The 25,374-nt window shown below is 34.9% G+C and overlaps 1 pseudogene; it reads right to left on the bottom strand.

Annotated features, from left to right (window-relative positions):
* Positions 1-10,644: 10,644 nt before the first annotated feature.
* Positions 10,645-14,192, bottom strand: LOC143552549 (protein BRASSINOSTEROID INSENSITIVE 1 pseudogene; annotated as a pseudogene).
* Positions 14,193-25,374: the final 11,182 nt, after the last annotated feature.

Raw genomic sequence — 25,374 nt, 5'->3', positions numbered from 1 at the left:
ATGACAATATCTATTAATTTTATTCAATTATCAAATACATCAAAATACAAACAAGTACATAATTTATACAACAATACAAATTTTATACTTCTTGATTAAAATATTCTTCTAACTAAAGTCTTCACCAACATGCATATGCGTATAAAATAGAATTTTGTCAACAACACATGTTGAGTGAGCAACACACCAGTTTAAGTGTACATATAGTATAGTATAAAAATAAGTATTTGCAACAAGTCATATGAGAACAACAAATTAACCAAATGAGCAAGTATAACTGAGATGTCGAGAAGCACAAAGGCGACTGGCGTATGATCATACTAGATTGAGATTATGTTGGACCTCTCCGAATGCGAAAGCATACAAAGCAAATAAGCACATAAACAAGTAAAGTATAAGTTGTTAGCACATAAGACAAAGTTGCAGTTTTAAGTATAAGTATATATGAAAAGTATATTTACGCATATGTCCCCAAAAACATTGAAAGCGGTAAAATAGAGGAATGTGGTACTCACCTTAACAATAAGCAAAAAATAAATGTATGCTGTAAGAACGGTAGTTAACAAGAGTCGCGCTCTTCGGAAGTTACCGACGAGAAATCCTATGTAACAATAGTCGAGGGAATAAATATGGATAGAACACGAAGCTAACACTAAATAAAGGTTCGGGATTCGATATTGAACGTGTTATTGAGAAAGTTATATATGACCTTATTATCAATCTTATTACTTTTATTTAACAACGGTTTCACATAAATATTATTGTTTTAGTTACATAATTTTCTAAAAATACTTAAGTAATAATTAAGACATTGGATAAATTATATAAATGTATTTGTTTTAAATAATTATTTTAAGCTAAAAATACATTTAAGGTATTTATTTAATTTATATTTTTCAATCTTTATTAAAGCTTATATAAATATATATATTTATAAATACATCTATAATTTTATGAAAATACCGAAAACGCCAACTATACAATGTCGGTTCAACAAAATAAAATTTTGTTATTAGTTTTTATATGCCCACAATATTAATTAATGTTAAAAATATGATTAAAGGAATAAATAAAAAGTTTCTAAAATAAAGGGCCTGGCCAGGATCCGAACCCGCGCCGGTGGCCGGTTCGCAAGGTCAACACACAAACACCCAGCCATCTGCGCTGGGGGTTTTGTTCGTAACAGCTAATGATAGAAAATATATGACCTGGTAGCAAAAAGAACCAGAAGCAATCAAGAACCCTAGAACTCAGATCTCGTTCAATTCGTTAATGTTAATTCAATTGATGTTAGGGCTTTGGTTCGTAATCATAATGCGAACAAAACCATGATTTTTATTACCTCGAGAGATGATCAGAACATAGCTAACGATACTCAACAGTGGACGTCTAATACTTGCGACGATCGGCTAATCAAACGCGTATGAGAGACCAATTGATTGGAGGGGTTTTGATTGAGAGTGTATAAAGATGGTGCAGAAGGATTTAATTGAGTTAATAAAATCGTTTGAATGTATATTAATATACGAGTCACATGTCGGTTTGTTAAACGAGCCATTACATATCAATCTTGATCGAGTTTCCTAATCAACTACGTCGGTAGGCCGTATATGGAAGGTATAACGTGTATATGATTCAATTTCCATGTTTCTAGCGAGAATTAAGGGCCAAGACATTCCAACTGTTAAATCGGGTTCGCGAATATGATATCGGGTTTGGGTTAGGGTATATGGGTTATAATATGAATTTTACTCACTAGTCCCTATAGTTAGAAAGTGGATACAAAAAGGGATAATAGTTTCACTTTGGATCAATATTGCCATACTTTGAAAGTTATTATTATATAATATATAATAAGTTGAATAATAATATGATGATAGTTAATGTATTTGATAAACACGGTAAAAATTTCCCGAAAACCGAAATGGTTCGGGTTTTAATAAAGGTACGGTACTCGAAAAGCTGAGTTGTTACAGTCTCTCCTACTATAGGGAATTTCGTCCCAAAATTAAAGAATACTATAACAACACCATTAAAGTTTGAGGAAAAGAAAATTTTAAAATAGAATTTAAAATTTATCATAACACCGAACTTTGAATAGTTAAAATAACGATCCAAATGAAAATCCGATAAGGGCACTTATATATAGGATGTACTAGCGGCGTATCCATCATGTCCTTATCATCCTTACATATGTACCGTTATTTCAACCACTTTCAATTCTATATTATGACACACAAACTTACGCATCATGATTTCCTTCGATAATTATGTTCCGGACCATAATTATTTTCATCATCGGATGGTCCACATGATTCGTCCCATCGTGTGGATTTGCAAAACGTTTGTTTAAAACATGACTTTGAGAAAAACAAAAATTTTAAGGAGTTTTATTTATAAAACTAGTAGATCATTAATGTATAAAAACATTTTTTTTTAAGTTTCAGTGGGTTTTACTAAAGCGAGGAAATCTTCAAGACATCGCAAAAATATAAGTACTTTAAAGTTGGAAAAGAGATAACTTATTAATAGTTGAGGTTAATGAAATGAGTTGTGATGAAGGTAAGGAAATAATATAGAAGTAGACTTTAATAAACAATTTATTTAAACAAAAGAAACTTTATTCATGAGATAAAAGATAAATAGTTGAAATGGCCATAAGTGGCGTTACGTTAATTAAGAAAAAGACAAAATAAGGTAAGATAGATAAAGGGACTGGCAAATGTATTCAATATCGTCGAGTAGCTTGGTTGACGTGACTTGAGGCACCATGAGGAGTTGCAGGAGTAGGAGCAGTTGAGGTAGATATATTTAGAGCTCGATTTTCTTAATATCTCCAAGTTTGAGCATACTTGATTATGTTTGAACCTGAGTTAAGACTCGTCTCAGACAAACTTGAGCCATGTTCGAGTTCAGTTCAGTTCCTTGATAGAAGTTTAACATGCTTACAATAGTTACAAACTTATATAAGATTAATGCTAATATTTCTTTATATAATCTAATGAAAATAAGTTTCACTTGATGTTAAAACATATTATAGGTTCAAAGGATGTACGTAATTACGAAAAAAAAAGATTTTATGTTGATAATTTTGATAATGCAATAATAAAGTCAATAATTTGTTTCAAACTTATATTTAAACATATTATAATAATTGCTTTAAATGTCATGCTAAAAATGAAAAATAAACAAAACCAATTCACATTTATTATGTGATTTATTTGTTATAAGGATTAATGACGTATAATTATTAAGTTAAGGCACTAAACTTGTAGTTTGAATGGTGGTATAATTGGAAGGACTTGTTTTGTAGTTTTATATTTGAGGTATAGTAAAAAGAGAACATAAGTTGTATGTGTAACATGTCATTGGTTTATTATTGCATCATTTGCTTGTACATCAATGCTCTATTAACTTGTACATTATAGATTACACATGGTTGTTGAAATTTTTTTATACCAAAACGTTGACAAAAATAAGCGCGTCACAGCGGTAAATTCAGTTTTTTTTAAATATAATATATTAGAAGATATAGAAGAAATAAAAATTATATATAAACTTGTCAAATAAATGGGTAAAGATAAGGGGGTTTATATGTAACTATACTACAAAATTAACATAATTTGATTGAAGTAAAAGGACCGTATTTGTAACTATATTTGAATGAAATAATGTTAACTGTTCATGAAGTTACAAAATACCATATTACCCCTAAAACTTCATAATTTTATGCATTGTGTGTTGTATAATTAGCAACAAATCTTAAACCTCTTAAAAATTAAGAGGTCCTTGACTCCTTCACTATATATATAGTAGAGATAACCATGTAGGTTGTTATTTCTTATATTTTGTATTTTCTTTTGCTCCACATACCAGTCCACCACTACATGAGAATCACGAAAAAATGAGTGCTTCCAAAATTATGCATATGTAGGATACACCTGTCAATGTAAAAAGAATTGATTGAAGTCAGAAGCAAACAAATTTCACCAACAAACATTTCTCATTTTATTTTGTCTAAGAGGATTAATTGAACATTATAATATTGGAAGTTCACATGTATTTTAGTAATTGCTTTAATATAAATGTGTTTGTAATTTCCAGTGCCAGTATATGCATTATAAGTTTGGCCTATGAGACTATGAGAGAAGATTATGGCTTACACTCTCTAAGAAAAAGACCCGACAATTCTTCCTGCTTGTGAACATCATCATCACCATTACAATAATAAATGAAAAGCCATTTGTTAAAATATAAAAGCTTATCTTCACGATGCAGAGACTTCTGCATGTATTGGTCACGTATGAAAGTCTCAAAACTTAGTTAGTGTTAACACCTTGAAGAAAATCACATTAATTAACGGTGCCATAATGTAAATTACCTATAGAGAAGTCGAGTGAAAAGATCATCATAGATGATGAGCGGATAATTTGTAGGTACCTATTGAAGTTGTCAGTCTAAGTTGCCCTTTGCTAGCTAATTAATTGGGTTTCAAATCGTTGTGTAAAATCCAAGTTGTTGCCGGAGATAGAGGAAGTTCGACCAGTACATATGCGGGAGAGATGAGCTGGCTATATCTTGAAGTTCGAACGTACTCAACTTCCCCTTCTATAAGGTTTTTAAGGACTTTAAACTGTCCACATCTCCCCCTTAGTTTGATCCAACAGCGAATATTAAACATATCAAAGAATTCCTAGAATTTTAAGCGGGATGGGAGTTGTAATTCTTTCTACCTCTCGGGGTATAATGGCAGGTCGAAAGGCTCAGACTCACGAGTCACGGGGAACAATATATTATATAATTTACGACATAAATAGTCAAAATTGTTGAAATTCCTACTCAGTACGTGGCACCACAATGCTTATTCATTAACCTTTTTAAGCCAGTTTCGGCACATTGACTTATAAGGTTGAGCCCCGCACGAACCACACAAATTATCACTTCATCTTCCTCGGATGAATTTGGGGATGCATATATGGATGAACTATCCATATTTTTTTTTTAAACTTCGAGAGTATTAGTTTTTTTATATGAGAATGATAGATGTTTATGTTATATTTTAATGAATGATTTTAACATTGAAAACAAAATTATAGAGAAGTTACACACTTACATTTGGTGGATGAACCGTTAACTATGGTTTTACAATCCAACCACGTAAATAAGTGTTGACTTTATGGACCAAATTACCATATAAATTCAAAGCCGGCTGATCGATTATGCTTTAAAACAAATTAAATTAATTGTCATATTAAACAGCAAATTGGGTTATTTGACAATCTAGCTTATACTCAAAACTAATGCATTAATGAAATTAGAGAGTTTCCAGTGAAGGCCAGGTAGCCGTGTTAACTAACAAGAAACCAGAAACAAACAAAACACAAACTTTACTTACCAACAACTAATTATCAGTAATTACCAAAACGCTAACTAAAAACAATGAGTTTAGTTTGTTTTTAATTAAATTTATAAGCACTTGTGTTGATGCCACGGATCAAAAACAAGCTGCTTCGGTGCATTCGGATATCTGCCTCACATCCACCGTCCGACTCAACTTCTTTCAAGTCATCAAATTTTAGGGTGTAAACAAACAACCGTTTCCCTCCATTGGAGGTCAACAATACGTCCCCATCATTGTTCCAACAACCACAAACCACCACATCTGCATACCGCAGCCGATTTAGATCAAAGCAACACTTCAACACCCATTCTTCCGGCTTCAATACCCATAGCTTGATACCAATGCCATCATAGTTATACGCAAATCCAACTTCACCGTGTAGGTCAACCAACTGGCACATGTTCATACGATCACCATTCGGTTTAGGAATGTCTGTTGACCCAAATACCTCCATCTTGACATCAAACCACACCAAAATTGTTCCCTCCAAAATTACTTCTTCATAAGTATTCGGTACCCTAGCCAACCAATGCAAACGTCCATTAGCAAATACACTTTGGGCGGTTATTGGATAAGGAGGGTTTTTGGGCATCTCTCGCCACGAGCTCATCCCTGAGCGATGAACCATGGTGCATGCACGTTGTTTAATGATTGACGTCCTTGATATGTTATAAATAACACACATCGTGATTAAAGTGTTGGTGGAGTCATCAAAAACCCTATCCCTGCTGCTTCCAGTAAACCGGGACACTCCCAATCGCTAGACCTAGTAAGCTTGACGGGTGGCAAATTGAGACGTTGTTTAGTAATAGGATCGATAACTGCAAGAAAGCTGGCATCCCAATGGTTTCTTTCATAATACACTAGGGTTAGTCCATTGCATGAACCTCGAACCAAAGTCCCCTCAAACGAAGCGTTATAAGGAACATCCAAGATGTGCTCTTTTTTCACAGTCATAGTCAACGGCGAAGGATTGCCAGGACCAGGGGCTGGCCCGGGCCCCCCTGTGTTTTTTTCGTAGTGATATAAATTTACCCATTTTTCGGCCTAAACTTTTTATACTTAGTGCAAATTTACCCGTTTTCGGTCGAAAATTTGAGCCCAGCCCCCCCTCGTTTATACATTTTGATTATAGGTCCCCCGGTGTTTTTGTCAAAGCTTCTGGTCTCAGTACCTTGGGTTACACGCAAAAAACTGATTTTGCATGGTTTGTTGTTCTTGTTGGGACGAGCAGACGGAACAAGTGGGAACATGATTGGCGTGGGTTCTTCTTTGCGATGAATGGTTTGAAGGTAAGGATGGTTGATGTGTTTGAGCCATGACTTGCATACACACCGGAAACGAGCTAAAGATTTGATTGGCAATCTTGACAAGATTTCGTATATAACGTCTGGAGGAAACCGAATACCAGCCATTATATATTTTTGAAGGTTGAATGAAAGGTAGAGTTTGATGAATGATCGACGACGGTGATATATACAAAAGCATTATTATCTCCTAATTTGAATTGAGATTTTAATCTCTTTTATCATAAGTTCAAATTTCAATTTTCCTAATTTTTATCTTTTTTGTTTACTAAAATGTGTCTTTATAAGTAATCATATTTGTGAGGATTTCGGTCTTCAAGAAACGAATCTACGTACGTGTATATAAATTACAGTTTATATTTATATATCTGTATATCTTAGTCGAGAGAAACCATTTCTATACTAACTAAAAAGAATAAAAAAATAAAAACCATTTCTACTAAAACAACATTGTTTTCATTTACTCACTTTTTAATCCAACTTTTTAAGCCCAACATAAAGTGAGTTTGTCAATTGTGGGCTAAACAATATAAGCTTTTTTAGACACCTTTCCATTTTAGGGATTAGAGAAGAGTCATACTGGTGTCATGTTCATGTTTTAAAACTATGGATCATTTGTATAGGTCTTGATACTTGGGAACTATTTGCGTAACTTTATACAAACTAAACGAAGTGTGTCATGTGTGTATAAATTCTAAATACAAAGTGGATAATAGATTTAAGCATATTATCAATAAAATAATATTAAATATTAAAGAATTCCACGTATTTCATGCTAAATAATTAAGTCGAAGAGACATGGAAATAGTATGGTGTTACATGTAATGTAGAATAACATGACATTCTCCGCACACCTTAGAAGATCCATGATAAGGATATTCTAAACATGCTTTACTGCCCTAAACCAATACAAAAATAACATCTCTATGTTGTTTTTCGTTTCGTTATTAGTATTCGAGCCATTACAAACATCCTTTGTTAACCTTAGATGAAAAGATGTGGTACTCTATATATTTCATGCATTCAAACTAAGGGGTGTGCAAAGTCGGTTCGCTTATGGGACTTAACAATAGTCAAGCTTAATATATGGAGGCATAAAACTATAAATGACATAAATAGAGATAAAAATTTATGAAAAACACAAGCATATATACAAGGTTTGCTTAGTTTCGGTTAAAGTCTGTTAACGAAGAAACGTTAACCACAACCATAACCGAATGGTTGGTTAATCACATTCACTTAAAATGTTTTGTTTAGTTGTGGTTAATTTCGGTTTCCAATTATGCTTCTGTTTTTGCACACCCATGAATTGCAAACGATCGAAAACATATATCCTATGATATTTTCATTAATCAATTTTACTTAATAATTGCGTCATTTATGATATAAACCAAGAAACTAGGGATGAGCGTGGGATACTACCGGTATCCGTACCCGTACGTGTACCCGATTGTACTCATACCAAAAATCAATAAAAACACGTACCAATACTCGTACCAAATTTTATACGAACTTTAGAAGTCTCGTAATAAGAACACCATAGACCTAATATATTGCGCATACACACAGGGGAAGGTTCATGTACATTTTGATCTTAACATGAGTACGTAGGAAATAATGTCAATTTATTTAACTATGCGAACGTAAGAAACAATACCAACTACAATACCGATCTACATAAACAATGACTTATAATATCAAAGAAAATAACCTAAAACTACAACAAAAGAATCAAAATCAAGAACAAAATAATAACAACATATACCAACAAATATTTATAACAGCAAAAGAAAACATCTAATAATAACAACAAAATATAAATAAGCAAATACTTATAATGCCTCATAATCGAAAATTAGCAAATACGAACAAAAAATAGCAGCAAACACCTATAAATATAAACCTAATCATAACAACAAATTAGTTCTCACCGTTTTCATGTTAAGAATAAAATGTATTTGATCCTATTTCCATGCACACAAATACAAATACAAAAATAATGTAACAATGTTGTTTCTCTAAAATAATACATATATTGCATTACCGACTTCTTCGGTCAAGACCATCCGGTGATTGATTGATCTAGTCAAGTGAAGTATTCTCCATAAACACATAAGTGTTGATTGAACTATAAAGTAACGAGTCAAATGGTATTCCTCAATACCATCCAACGTCCGAATCATGGGGAATGGAGGCCCAAAGTTGTGGACGCAACGTCAAGTCATTGACCATCTGAACGCACTGGAGATTAAATATTAGATAACTTACGGACAAAAGAAACACTTGTGCAGATCAAACCAAGTCAGGCCACTTCTGAAGTTGGACCAAAAGAATCCGTGGTGTAAGTCAGGTGCTTCATTGGATAACGGATGCTTGCTTTGGGTTGTTTGTAGGGTGATTAGAGTGTTGGTATAGAATTTTGTACTTTTGTTGGTTTGGTGTTGTGTGAATCTGCCAATATTTTTTATTTATCTTGATATAATTGATTTATGTGGTTACTCAAAAAAAACCAACACATTAATAATTTCTAAATAGTTAACAACTTAAATGAGGAAAATTCATGTACATTTTAATCTTAATGTGAGAACGTAAGAACTAAAACTAATTTATAAAAAAATGAGAACGTGTGAAACAATACCAATCTATATAAACAATAATTTATAATAACAAAGAAAAAAACTAAAAATTACAACAAAATAATCAAAATCAAGAACAAAATAATAACAAATACCAGCAAATAAAAAAATATGATATTAACAACAAAATATAAATAAGCAGATACATAATCGAAAATTAGCAAATACGAACAAAAAATAACAGCAAACACTATAAATATAAACCTAATGATAACAGTAAATTGGATTTTACTGTTTTCATGTTAAAAATAAAATGTATTTGATTATGTTTCTGACGTATATACTAATAGTATTTGTACGTATGACGGTTGGATAATTGTAGAAAGTCTCCATCTTATTCAAAGCCCTACAAACGCAATTCTTGACAAAATTGAATGATAGTTGCTTTATTATTATTTTTCGACTTTTATTTATTTAGTTGCCAATAGTCGATATGAAATAATTGAATTTTGTCAATATGTTTAGGATTAGATAAGGATAAGAAGCATTTCAATGAAACCATTAAAAATTATTTAGAAATATAGAAATGAAATAATAATGATAACATAAAAATAAATAAAAGTAATTCAATTTAATGGTCTTGAAAAAGTTGAGTGATGATGAAAGAAAGAGCGGAAAACTGCGGTTAATGTGGCCTCCCACTTGGTCACCGTCGCTGACGTCACCTTCTCCTTGTATTGTGGATCATGGAATTGGACACCCCTTTTCTTACGATTCTCTTTGTTTACGTTTTACCCTACATTTTTTATTTATTTAATATTATTTTTATACAATTAACAAAACCTTCTTTTTTTTGGGGGTGTTTGATTCATTTTTTAAATGAGATCTACTAGAAACGTAAATAATTACCAAAAATCTATAAGTATTTATACATACTCTTTTTAACCACAAACAAATTTCAACCATCCAAGTACATCAATGGTAAAACGTCATTCACGCTCGTGATCGAAGACAGTGCTAGTGACCTCGCCCACTATCAATTCCAGGGTAAATCCACCATCCAAAGACCCTTTATAATACTCGCGCACGACATTTTGTTACAAAGAAGATTCGAACCTCGAACTGAGGTATAGTAAATAATATTAATATTACACGTGTATGATAGTTACATCACTATTCCTATAGTTATTAGTCTGAGTGTAGTGGAGTGACAAATGAAGGTATTTGGGGCGATTTTGGGCTACAGCGCCCTCCCAGACGGTATTGGGCGAAAAGTTTGGGGGGGAGGCATATAACAGCAAAATTAAGCAATGACATTGTTGTACTAGTCAAGCAAGGAACATTGTACTAGTCAAGAAAGGAACATAAGGCTCTCAAAAGCTATTATGTAAATATATACATGAAAATTGATCAACTTGTTTTTATGTATAATGACAAGATTACCCCAAAGACTACTAATAATAATAATACATACAAAATACAGAAAAGCCATACACTTGAAATAACAACTCCCCTACTACATCAGTGTTTGCCTTGTCCACAGTCTTCCTTTATCGTCATCTCCACCTCCGACACCGTGCTAAAATTCGTCTCACCGGTGCTTATCGTGGACGCCGTTGACTCCAGCCCTGACCCCGCTTGAATCTCCTTGAACATTGCCATCACTTGAATCATCGTCGGCCTCTTCCACGGCCGGTCATCCAAACACGCACACGCCACTTTCAGGTGCTGTAAAAGCTCAACCTTTAACGTCGGGTCCTCCGTTAGTAGTTCCCGATCAAACACGTCGGTTATGCAGGTTCTCGCGTGCAGTTTCACCCACCCGACAAGGTTGTTGTCGCCGAAATCTGGTGAATCGGTGGGTTGCTTTCCTGTTAAAAGCTCGAGCAGCACAACACCGTAACTGTAGACATCACCTTTTGTGGAGCATCTAAAACTTTGATAATACTCGGGCGGGACGTATCCAGGCGTTCCCGCTAACGTGCTCACGCTTAAGTGAGTGTCCATTGCACTCATATGTCTCGGCATACCGAAATCCGACACCCGAGCTTCAAGATTTCGTCTAGTAAAACGTTGCTCGATTTCATATCCCGGTGAATAATATGCGGAATGCAGTTGTGGTGTAGAAAAGCCAGCCCACGGGCTGACCCTATCGCGATCTTCCTTCGTTTAGCCCAGTTTAGTTTAATCCCAGTTTTCTTTCTGTCATGTAAAACGTCTTCTAAGCTTCCGTACTTCATGTACTTGTAAACGAGTAACCGTTCGTCTCCGATCTTACAATACCCGAGCAACGGGACAAGGTTTCTATGCTTTATCTTCCCAATCGTTTCCATTTCTGCTGTGAACTCCCGGTCGCCCTGCCCACTAACGTGAATAAGCTTCTTGATCGCGACCACAGTGTTATCTTTCAACTGGGCCTGGTACACATCGCCAAACCCTCCAGACCCGATAAGACTATTGTTGTCAAACCCGTTTGTCGCTTCGAGCAGATCTGCGAAAGTGAGTTTTCTTAATGGTTTTTCAAACGCGGCTAAGCTTATGCTTAACGCCTCTCGTGTGGTGGTGAGTTTCCAAGCGGTGCTAGCGTTAGCACGATCACCACCAGAGTACGAATTGGCGCCACCATCAGCGTACGCTTCGAGGGCAGCAGCCGCCTTCTTCCGCCTCCGTTTCCTCATCTCCACCAAGATTATAACCACTCCGAATATGCAAAATAACGAGAATAACAACCCCATCGCTACACTTCCAGCTAGTGATGCTTCTCGTTTATTTGATTTATGGTGACTGTTTAACTTATCTTTCAAATCCGACCCGCATTTAGGAAGTGGATAACCGCAAAGCCCGGAATTATTCGAGAATCTGTCAGCCGGGAAAGTGTCAAACGGGGCGGATACCGGGATTGCACCCGTCAAGTTATTGAAAGAGAGATCTGCATCACCCAGACCGAGACTGGTTAACGAGTTCGGGATCGAACCGTTGAGCCGGTTATGTGACAAATCAAGAATGGCTACGTTTTTTAACCCGCTTAGCTCATCAGGAATCGGACCCGTGAGATCGATGTGACCCAAATTCAATATGTTGAGATAGTACATTTTTCCGAGTTCTTTCGGGATTCCACCTTCCAATTTATTGTATGACAGATCAAAGAAGATCATCGACCCGTTGTGATTGAAGTTTGGCTGAGTGATACCCAAATACACCCTGGTGAAATTGCATGGATGTCTTGACGAAATCCGGTCTAAATCCACTTGCCGGATTCCCCCAAATTCCAGTAAATTTCCCGCACCATGACACTGCTTGCTCCCATCATTCTTGATGTACAGATATGGTTTTCCGGTGAGATACGCAGCCGCAATGAATCCAGACTGCTTGAAAAGCTCAGGTGGAATAGTTCCACTTAACTGATTGGTGTTTAAATCCAACCATACTAAACTCTTACAATCCCCAAGCTCCGGAGGAATCTTGCCAGAAAATGAGTTGTTCCCGAGTTTAAGAATAGCAAGATTGGACAAACCGCCTAACGCGGCCGGAATTTCACCACCCAATTTATTGTTGGAAAGGGAAATCCAGTTCAAATTGGTGCAATTGCTTAAACTAGCCGGGATTGAACCGGTTAAATAATTGAAATCTAGAATCAAATTTTCAAGATTTGAAAGGTACATAAGCTCTTCAGGGATTTCACCGGTTAATAAGTTCATCCATATAATCAAATCTTGAAGATTCGATAAGTACCTGAAACTTTTCGGGATTACTCCTTCGAGAGTATTAAAACTCAGATCAAGCGAAACCAACTCTGAACAATTGCTTAAACTATCAGGAATCGAACCCGAAAGCCGATTATTCTGAAGGTACAACACCTTCAACTTACTAGCACCACCACCTTGACAGATTCCGGCAGGTATTTCACCGGAAATCTCATTCGAACTCACGTCGAACCGCTCGAGATTCGCCATTTCAGACAACGTCTCCGGTAACCTCCCTTTAAAATTATTAAACCCCATAATCAATGTCTTCAAGTTAGCTAAGCTCGTAAACAAATCCACCGGTAACTCACCAGTGAAATTATTCTTGGAGATATCAAACACTTCAAGCAAAGAACACGCCTTAAAACCCTCAGGAACCGTACCGGAGATATTGTTACCGGAAACATTAAACTGCATAAGTGCAACACAACCCTCGGATAACATCCACGGGACAAACTCCGTCCCAGAGATAATATTATACGACAGATCAACAACTTGCAAAGACAACCCGAGCGGCTTCAACCCGCCGTTAAACTCCATCGAGTTCCTTGAAAAGTTGATTACCTTTAAATCTGGACAAACAGACAGCTCGGATATATCCGTAACCGACCCGGTTCCCGCCCAGATCTAGAACACGAAGAACCTTACTACAAGATATTAAAGATCTAGCTGAAACGGTACCAGTAACATTACAGCTTCTGGCGGTAAAGGATTCTAAGGTAGCAATCGTTAACAAAGTCTCGGAAATAAAATCAAACCCGACGCTTAGGTCAATATTACTCAGATCTATAGCGAAAACTTTATCGTTGGTGCAGGAGACACGAGTGTAGTTACACGGAATGTGTCCGGGTAACCGGGAGTTTTGAGTGAGGATTTGAAGGTGAGGAGTTGCTGGTAGCCATTGACAAATGGGAGTAAGGCAAAAAAGACAAGAAAATGGTTGTTAAAGTGAAGAGAAGATTTCATGATGTGTAGGTGTGGGTGTGAGATGGAAGATGATGATGATGATGTATGTTGTTAAACTGGTTTGCTTTTTTCAGGAGATTATGAACAAGTGATTATTAGCTGCTTTCATCATTCCAGTTGGGGAAAATGGTGAATGTAGAGAGAGAGAGAGAGAGAAGAGTAGAAGTAGTGTGTATTGTGGGGGTGTGGAGACAGCTGTTTGGTCCACATGGCATGTACCCATCTTCACTGTTAGTTTACCTGGAGATAGATGCAAAGGAGAGAGAAATCAAATTCAAATAAAAGATATTATAAGTTTTTTTTTATAAAAAAAGAAATGTTATTTGAAAAGGAGGAGTGTGTTTGTCTCTTCTCTTCTCTTCTTTTCTTTCCCTGTGCGTACGTGTGATTAAGGATGGATCCATCGCTGTCTTTTTTATTAGATTCCATCCTCTTTTCATTTAATTGTTTTTATTAACTTTTCACGACTTCAATTAATTCACACGTATACTATCCATTTTTAATTTTAAGTACCTGTTTACGGTACGGTGCTTTATATTGATTGGATGTATCTTTTTAGAATTAATGAGAGTCGAAACGAAACCCCTCTAAGATTGCATCACGGGTTCAAGGTTTTTTTGTCTTTTGAGTTTTTCAAAAAATAAATAACGGTTCCTGACAATAACTATAATAATAATAATAATAATAATAATAATAATAGTTGTGAAACGTATACTAAATGATTTTAGTATGGTGACAAAGAGCTATAATTTCTCACGTGTCTGTTTGAATTTATTGATTTCAGTGTGTTTTATTTGATGATAGATTTGTGAATACACTTCTCACGTTGTTTATGTTTATTGTTAATGTTTTGAACTCTTGTGGAACTAGGCTAGTGTCGATGACCACCTAAGGACATGACAATGAGAGGATGGCCATGTTGAGAAAAGTCTTTTGTGAACATGGATATTTTCCAGTTAAACGACAGTTGGTTCTAGTTTATCAAGCCAAATTGGAGACTATATATGCTTTCACATTGGAAGGTTCAACGCTAACAACTCCATACCTTATGCAAGGTTCAACCATCGAGATTTCATCGAAAACTTCTTGTACTCCAGCCAAACTCCATTCATGTGAGGATTGTTGGAAAAAATGTTGATAGTATGATTTTACTAACTCTTAACACAATATATATATATAAATTACACAAGTAGTAATTTATGAGTTTGTGTTATCCATGACAAGAACTTCGTAATAAGCTAAAATGCGTCAAAATGGAGCTAAGATGATAAGATATTGATGCTCAAAGTAGAGAGTTTGATATCCTTAGTGAGCATTGGCGATTATTACTTGTACATTCCTGTAAATATCAATACTTGTTTAAATTATATTACTTTTGGTTTAGTTTATGTAATAAATGTATTATGTATATCGTTCTGTCTCAAATTAGAGAGTTTGATATCCTTAACGAGCATTGGCCATTACTTGTGTATTCCTGCAATTGTTAACGTTTGTTCAAATTATACTACTTTTGGTTTCGTTTATGTAATTAATGGTATTATATAAATGTTCTCTCTTTTGTAAAGACTTGTATTTTTAATTTTCTTGCAAATGAAAGAAATTAAATCTATTTATCAGAAATAAATGTACATCTCTCTTGCAAATACATGGCTTGAGTGGTGGAATAATTGGAATTGTAGATAACAGTTTATTTATATTTTTACTTATTTGTATTATCGTTGTGATTGGGAATTTTGGTTATATGGCATTGCAACACTTTTGGCTTATAGCTAAGTTGTGTCTCTGGATGAGAAAATAGTCAAATCAAGAGGACTCGTAATTCTTATAGAAGAATATAAAATAATACATGCATGTTAAAAGATTGGATGTGTATAATATGTTTGTATTCTTTGAACAAGTTACATCACTTAAAATAATCAATTTATTATTTTCAAAATAGACTTAATATATACAGATATTATTGGCGTTTAGTTGGTCTATAATCTTATTAAGATTGTGTAATCGTTGAATTTATCCCTTTAATTTATTATGTTATTGTGTCATGCAGTGCTAACTGGACGCTAAGTGAACACTCGTTAAAGCCACTATTGAAGTCACATGAGCCTATTGTGGTTCAGGCGAAAGATGGTTTTAACAAATTTTCTGTTTTTTTAATATAAAACAATATAGTAAACTAAAAAAAATATTTTTTATAAAAAACATTAAACATCTTAAAAACAAAACAAAAAAGATTTTTCCTAGCTAGCTATGCCTCTTCCTCTTCGCCATTATCTTTGATCTTTTTTGATTTCCTCTAAACCTAGCGTTTGTTCATGTTCAAATACCTATCGGCGCATCATATCTAGGTTGCTAAAGTCCTTAGTAAAAAAGTCTAAATTCCTAAACCTTACTTTTAAAATTTCACATACGTCGTCACCTCGATACTACTCGATATTTTATGGACATCTTCGGTAAATTTTGGATCCACCTCGGGAATTGTTCTTTTACCCTTAGGACTGGAAGACATAGGACTTGTGGTTGTTCTTCTTGTCCGGCCACGTTTAAGTCGATCCCAATATTAGCATATAAGCTACTAGATGAGACATATGCATCAGACGAAAAAGTTTTCGTACGCTTGGGCACTGAGTCACCCTCGTCCACTTCAACTAACTCGGCCCATTTCGAGCATGACTTGAGTATTTTTCACAAGTAGTCCTTGTCCCGCATTTTTACCATCCCGTGCTTATTTAACACTTTGGCTTTCCATTCCTCGCAGGTGAATTAGTATATTTGAATATCATCACTCTCGCTCGCTTGAATTCGACGACTGTGTGTGTTATGTAAATTCGTAAACAGTCTGACAAATTTACGAGTTTCGGACCACCAACCTGATATCATATTGGTCGTACGTTGTCTATTTCCCACCAAAGTGTAGAACAACTCTCGTACTTTGCCCAAAATATTTTGTGCTTTTGATAGTCCGCTACATTTAAAAGAGGTTAACAAATGTTAAAAATATATTTTTAAAATTTGATACGAAACCTAAAAAAAGGGTTAAATTAAATATCAGCTTGTTGATATTGGGATATTTCAACCTAAGCACGACGCAAAGCCGTTTTCTCCTATACCGTCCAAGGAGTTGTTTTTCTTTTTGGAACGACCTTCAATGCCGCTCGGCTCGAGCCTCCCGCTGCTCCTTGGCTCTTATTTTTTTTGCCTCGTTTTCCCTTGCCGGCCTCCTTAGGAGCCTATTGTATCTCCGAAATAACAAAGTCGGGAGGTGGTGGTGGTATTTGACTTATGTTATGCTTTATCTCGGTGCCAAACACGTCGTCGTCTTGACCGAATGGCAATTACGGTCGATGATAACAATCTCGTATATCGATATTGTTATATATAACAATTATAAAGTTTGGTGTTGCTAAGTGGTTAATGGGTCACTTGACGGCACCTTATTGGTCATTGACATATTGTTGTTTTTTATAAATTTTTTTATTTCTAGTACCGTAATGAACATAATGGAATCCGACCGGGACCGACAACGCTCGGATTTTACCAACACCCGAGTTTACTTACCAACGTTATCCCATTGGTCCATCTCAATTTTTTTCTATATTTTCCCCATTTTTTAGCTCTTGTACCATAAAGAAAGTAACTGAACCAACCAAACTCGTGTTGAGTTACCGCCTCAATGCCCATGAATGACAACACTTGGGTTACCACCGGCCAGGTTTATCGACCAAATAAACGTCGAATATTTTATTTTTTATATGTTAATTCAACGACGGTACCATAACAGACGTGATGGAAATTGACCGAATTTGCGTAGGCACGCCGCCTCAACACTCGGGATCGACAACCCTCGGGTATTCTCAACGCTGAGTTTTACCGACTGACACCACATCATTGGTCCACCACAATTTTTATATATGTTTTTTTTTTGTTTTAGTTTTGGTTTTTAGGTTCAGTAACATAATGCACGTAATTGAAACTGACCGAAGTCGCGTCGACTTATCGTTTCAATGCCCATAACTGATAATGCTTATGTTTATCGCCACCCAGTTTTTACCGCCCTATCCGGTGCAACGCACCGGGTAAACACACTAGTATATAAACATTTGAGAACTTTGGTGTCGCAAAGCACCCCATCGGCCCAAATGATGATTTTTTTTATTTTTAGTTCTGATACTGTAACAAGCGTGAGTGAAATTGACTCAATTTGCATAGACTGACCGCATTAACGCACATAATTGAAAACGATCGACTTATACCAATGATTGTGTTTTATAAACCGACGTCACCACGTTGGTCTACCTCAATTTTTATACTCCTTTTGTTTTACTTTTGGTTTTAGTTCCGATGCAATAACGCGTGTAACTAAAACTGACCGAATTCGCATCAATTTAATGCCTCAACGCTAGGGACCGACAAAGCTTGGGTAAACCCCTAGTTTATAAACAAATGAAATTGATTGCAAAAAGGGTAAAAGGGTTATGAAGAGAAAATAGATTGTGTGTGATTTTTATGGGTAAAGGGTTGTTAAATAGGTAATAATTAAAAAGAAAAAAAAAACTCCCCTTCCATCCGGCTCAACTCACGTAACCCCATGCCCCAACGTTTGTTTCTCTTCCGTGAGTGAGCTCGCAACTAGCCATTCATGGCTCCAATCGCGCGCAAGGGGTTGTGGTGTTTGCCATCCATGTGGCTTGCGCCCCTCGTTTGTGGCTGCCATAAGCGGCCCGCAACACCTAGTCTAAGACTATTAGATGGGGTGTGCTTTATACTTCATCAATTTACTTATTGTGTTAAGTTAGGTGGTGTTTGTTGTTCTACAAAAGGTTTGTGCAAACTATTTTGTCTGCGCCGCACAGACCACGCACATACGTTGTCATCTGCAGATTGTTTTTTCGACGATGTTTCATTAAAAAAAACGTATGCACAAACTGTTCTTGGTGCAGACTTGGCCCAACCACTTATAAGATCTTCTAAGGTATGCAAAGGTTAAACATCACCACCTACCAACACTCACTGTCCACCACCACCACCACCCATCGTCTGCCACCACCACTACCTACCACCACCGCTTGGTTTAAAAAAAAGTGCGCCTGAGGTGAGAGGAGACCTAAGGTGAGGGCCTCTTCGCTTTAGGCTAGTCAAGGCGAGCAATGTTTAAAACGCGGGCCTGAGGCGAGATTTTTAGGCAAAAAGCGACCTAAAGCGAAGTTCAGACGCTCATTTTTCGTACTCAAGTGATTTTTAAGCATCTAAATGTTGTACAATATGCCTTTTAGGTTGTATGTATAGGTAGTTTGTATATTAAATTATTTATAATGCTTAAATATAGCTACATAATGGGTCGGGATGTTGAATATACAGATATAAAAATTATTTAAATATGTTTATCTTGTGTACAAAAAGCTCCTGCTTTCTTTTACGCCTGGCGCTTCGCGCTTCTGTTTTTAACCATGCCGCTTTTCTTCGCCTCTCGCATTTTAAAATCAAGCACCACCGTCCACCACCACAACCCACCATCCGTCACCGCCGTCCATAACCACCACCGTCTACACCATTGTCCACCACCACCACCGTCCGCTACCATTGCCATCGTCTCGCACCACTGTCCACTACCACCATTCATACACCACCACCTATATATTTTGGCAGTCTACATACATTAAAAACAAACAATCTTCTTTTGCAGACTACATAGATTTGGTTCATCTCTTCCTCTACGGGTGTCTTTAGATGTGGTCCGTAGACTATTGAGAATTTACCTCTGAATAACCAAACAACACCTTAGCGTCATATCACACTTCACTCCACTTTACTATATCAAGAATATACTCGTCAATTCATCAATTTTTCCACTATGTCATGTCATTCACCAAGTAATACTTAAAAGTAAAATTAATACTACAAAAAACTTACCAGCTAATAATAATTATAAACACTCATTAATAATTAAAAATAAGTATAAACCTAAAATTAAAAAACTATAAAATTTTGAGTACTCTTTGTTTTCGGATAGCCAAAAATGTAAATTTATTTTTGCCAAATTTACCGGTCTAAGCACGTGTCAAAGTCGTTTACGAGACTATATTTTCCCAAAACAAATCTGTTTTCGTTAAAACTTATGTCAGAATGTTTAGAAAAAAAATTGTATATAGAAACTTGTATAATTAGATTTTTCATGAAATTAGCAAATATTTTTTTTTACCAAAATAAGTTCAGATGCTAATCAATTAAAAAAGGGTGATGGTACAGCACTCACTTTACAAGTGAGAGATATGAGGTTCAAACCTTACTATCACCAATTTATATGGGAGATATGAGGGATGACTCTGGCTTGCCAGGGTTCGAGTCCTGATCTCACCCAGTTTTACCGGCTCCTCGCTGTCGTGCCGTTTGACGGGCGTGAGGGTCGGTTTTATCCAGGAATCCCTCAATAGGTGGACCGCTATGGGCTCCGTCCATCCGGGCTCGTGGCCGGCTCGGGCTACCTTTAGCCAATGGGAACCTCGTACGTAGTACCCGGCGTTACTTAGTTGGTCATTCTAAAAAAAATTAAAAAGGGTGATAAAATTAAGAGTTGGACGGTGAAATAGTCTGGAAATTTTAGGCAATTATATTGTCGATAAGAGGAGGGGGAGGGGGGGGGGGGTGTTTGCTTGTTTCAATGACATAGCCCATAAAATCAGTGAATTGTGGTCTATATCACAATCTAAGATAAATTTATTTCTTAATTTTATCTTTCACGATTATATTAGTAGAAATATGTTAGAATATTAATAAACTACATTGTAAATATATATTTATATATATATATCTATCTCTCTAAATATCTATATAATTGTCTACTATGAAATCATATGTGTTGCTCTCAGGTTGTTCCTCTCATTCTCTAGAGTCATCAGATTGTTTGATTTCTAAATGGATGATTCTCATGCATTTGACCCGAATTCGTGGATATGGATCTCACCAAACCCGGATAGTCTTTAAATGAGTTAAAACATCTCATTTATTTGCAAAACTCTTTCATAATCAAACAATAATTTTTGCGGGTCATGGCCCATGGGTTCACCAAACCTAGATAACCCTTAAACAGGTTATAACATCTCATTTATTTGTGAAATAACCCCTTAATCATCAAAGAATAATCTCCACGGGTTATGGGTCTTACCAAACCCTAATAACCCTCAAATGTTATAAGAACTCATTTATTGGTAAACACTTTCATCATTAAACCCTAATTTAATTTATCTCCTTTACATGTTCTTAGTTGCTGGCTTATCATCTTCATCGCTGGTTAACTTCCGATAACCATCATCAACGTCCCCTTTTTCATTAGACAAGTATTTGTGTGCATGTTTGTTCATTTTAAAAAATTAACATACTCGTGTTTGTTCATGTTTGTTCGTTAAAAATCTAAAAAGCCTACACATCTCAATTGAAAATATCAAAACGCTAAATAATATAATAACAAACTAATATATATGTATTAAATTAAAACAAAACTACGTCAAAAAATAAAATAAATAATCATAAAATAGGAAAACGATTAAAAACAAAAACCTGAATAAACCCCCGTAACATGGGAGGATCAAACTAGTAATATATATAAACAAAATCTTTAAAAGCTCTTTGGGTACTCCCTACATTATCTTAAGCCACCAGATTGCGTTATTTGTAAATGGAGGTTTCTCATGCATTTGACCTGAATTCATGGGTATGGGTCTCACCAAACCCAGATACAGTATTCTTTAAATGGGTTATGAAATCTTATTAAATTAAAAATTAATCTCGTCAAATATTTAATATGAAAATCCTATAAAATATGGATATACTAAAAATTAACATATGATTTATTTAAAAAAAGATATATATTATTTACACTTAAAAACAATTTTATAGTAAAAAAAAATAAGCGGGTCATGAGTCTCATCAAACCCAAATGACTTTTAAAAACGATTATAATATCTCAATTATTTGCGAAACCCTTTAATCATAAAATACTAAATATATTATTATTTTCTGTACAATAGATAAAATTAAAATCCAAAAAATATGTAAATATTATAAACGAATAATGTAAACCCCCGTAATACGGGGGATAAAAAACGAAACATCACTAAATTTTCTTAAGTCACCAGATTATTTTATTTGTAAATGAAGGCTTCTCATGCATTTGACCCGAATTCACGGGTATGGGTCTCACTAAACCCACATAACCCCTAAACGGGTTGTAACATCTCATTATATTAAAAATTAATCTCATCAAATATTTGATATGAAAATCCAATAAAATAGGGATACACTAAAAATTATTATCTGATTTTTTTTAAAAGATATTATTTATAATTAAGAAAACAATTTTATAGTAAAAAAAATAAGCAAGCCATGTGTCTCACCAAACCCAGGTAGTTTTCAAATCGTGTTATAACATCTCATTTATTTGTGAAACACTATCATCATCAAATCCTATGTATATTATTATTATTATTTACAATTAAAAAGAATTTTATATTATAAAATTAAGCAGGTCATGAGTCTTACCAAAACCAGAAAGTTTTTAAACTGAGTTATAACATCTTATTTATTTGTGAAACTCTTTCATTATCAAATCTTAAGTATATTATTAACTTTCTTACAATAAATAAAATAATAATATAAAAAATATAAATATTAGAAAGGAAAAATGTAAAACAACCCCAATAATACGGGGGATAAAAACTAGTAATAATATATATAAACAAAAGCTTTAAAAGCTCTCTGGTTGCTCCCTGCATTTTCTCAAGCCACCAGATTGCATTATTTGTAAATGGAGGCATCTCATGCATTTAACCTGAATCTATGGGTATGGGTCTCACCAAAACCCAGATATTTCTTAAACGAGTTATAACATCTCATTAAATTAAAATTAATCTCATTAAATATTTGATATGAAGATTCTATAAAATAGAAATATATTAAAAATTAATATATGATTTCTTTAAAAAAGATATATATTATTTATAATTAAAAATCAATTTTATAGTAATAAATAAGCGAGTCATAGGTCTCATTAAACCCAAATAGCCTTTAAACGGGTTTATAACATCTCATTTATTTGTGAAACTCTTTCATAATCAAATATTAAGTATATTATTAACTTCTGTACAATAAATATAATTAAAATAAAAAAAATATATAAATATTATAAATGAATAATGTAAAACCCCCATAATACGAGAGATAAAAGCTACTATAAAATATAATTTAACATACTACATGTAGGTTATCTCAAAAAGAGAAATTCATGTAACGTTTGAAAAATATAAAATGCTATAAGGAGATATTAAAAGAGTAATTTTTTTTTATTTTTTTTCCTTTGGAATTCCCTGAAATAGCTTTATCCTTTAAACTTGACTTAGTGCCAACTGCCAAAAGTAAAGAAAACGTTTTTGGCATGAGCTTTTCTTAACAATAAAATCAAATTCGTTCAAACTTCATAAATTTGCGTGTCAAACTCACTTTAAAGACTTAAAAAGGCATATTTTCTTTTAGATATAAAGTCTATCATCTCATCTTTTGTAAAGAACTAGTATTCAACCCTACGTATTGTGCCAGTAATTAATACGCCAGTCGTTAGTGCTGTTTGTAATTGATATCAAATTATCAATTGAATCAACGTTGACTCTCCGCCTAACGCAACACTTGGGTTTTATCAATGCTCTGGTTTTAAAACGCTCGGATTTACCAACACCCGGGTTTTACCGATAACACTAAGGTTTTACCAATATTCAGGCTTTACCGACGTAACAAACGATAAAAGTTAAATTAAATACTACAAGAACAACAAATAAATTACCTCTACTATGGATGCTCAATAGAGCAAAACATAAGCAGTAATAATCATGAAAATAATGAACTAAAAAACAAAATCAAATAAAGGCCTACAAAAACGAAATGTAAAAGGGCAGAAAGTCAGAAACTTCACATGGAAAATAAAATTGGTGTTAAACATTAAAAAAAACTAAAAATTATGCAACCTGAGAATCGAACCTAGGCAAATCAGCCGGGGACATGTTTTATCAAATATTAGTCCAACCATCATATAACAACAGTCAAAACCTCCAAAATATTCACCCAAAAGATCAAGTTACTCGTATTCAGGAAAAAAACCTTGTGTGCCACCAACGTCCAACTTTTACCAACTTTTATCTATTATTAGCTTTTATATAGCTGTTAAACTGTGATCTTATTATTAATATTATTATAATTAGTAGTAGTTTTTATATAACCGTTAAACTTTGATTTTCTTTATTTTGCTTTATTTTCCTTTATTTTGCTTCATACACATGTACTTAGAGCCGAGGGTCTCTCTGGAAGCCACCTCTTTATTCCTTTGGATAGAGGTACGGTGTGCCTACATCCCACCCTCCCCAGACCCTACTTATAGCTTTGCTGTCGGTGGGATTTTACTGGGCATGATTGATTGATTGATTGATATGGGTATTTTTATTTCGGCCATCTCTCAAAGTTCAAGTGTAGTGGCCGACATGAGGGAGAACACCGCTCCCTAGGCGACAAAGGGGCGATTTTTGAGGAGGGGGGGGCAGTAACGAAGCTTGGACATACATGTTGAGGGGGCCGAACTCAATATATATATATATTTATATATATAAATATTCATAGACTAGAGGGGGGTGGGTTCAAAATTTCGGTTGGAAACGGATGAATTTACATCATGTATAAAAATTTTCAGCTGAAAACGATAAATTTACACTGTCGAGCGAAAAACGGAGGAGGCCGGGCTCAAAATTTCGGTCAGAAATGGGTAATTTTACACTATTTATAAAAAAATTTCGGGCAAAAAATGATAAATTTACAATATCGGGCAAAAAACCGAGGGGGCCGGGCTCAAAATTTAGGTCGGAAACGGGTAAATTTACACTATGTATAAAACATTTCAGCCGAAAAAGGATAACTTTACACTACCAAGCGAAAAACGGAGGGGGCCGGGGCCACCCCTGGGCCCAACTAAGATACGCCCTGGGGGGGCATGTATTTGTTGCGATGTTGACGATTTTGGTTTAATATTATTTTATTAGTATGTGTAATATATATATAAGATGTGATGGGCTACAAAACCACTATACCCCCTAAAATGAAAATCGTCCCTCTTCCGATGTGGCGTCACATGTCAAAAATCGCTCCCATTTTGTAGTCTTCCATTACACATAGCCTAAGGGGAAAAGGATGGTCTCGGCAACCACGTCGGGTAATCCATTTGCCGTGCAACAACTCTGCCGCTGGTGTTTTGCAGATGCCTTGCGAGTTCTTTGCACGACCAAAAAATATATACTTGTTTTATATAAAAACTGGATTCAACCCAGAGCGTTGCGCCGGATAGGTCGCATTTG

This window comes from Bidens hawaiensis, unplaced genomic scaffold (genome assembly GCF_021521415.1).
Source record: "Bidens hawaiensis isolate Kalapana, Puna unplaced genomic scaffold, B.hawaiensis_p1.1 tig00016943_1, whole genome shotgun sequence".
Taxonomy (NCBI): domain Eukaryota; kingdom Viridiplantae; phylum Streptophyta; class Magnoliopsida; order Asterales; family Asteraceae; genus Bidens; species Bidens hawaiensis.
Note: the sequence above shows the minus strand (reverse complement) of the source record. Positions and strands in the feature narration are given on the sequence as shown.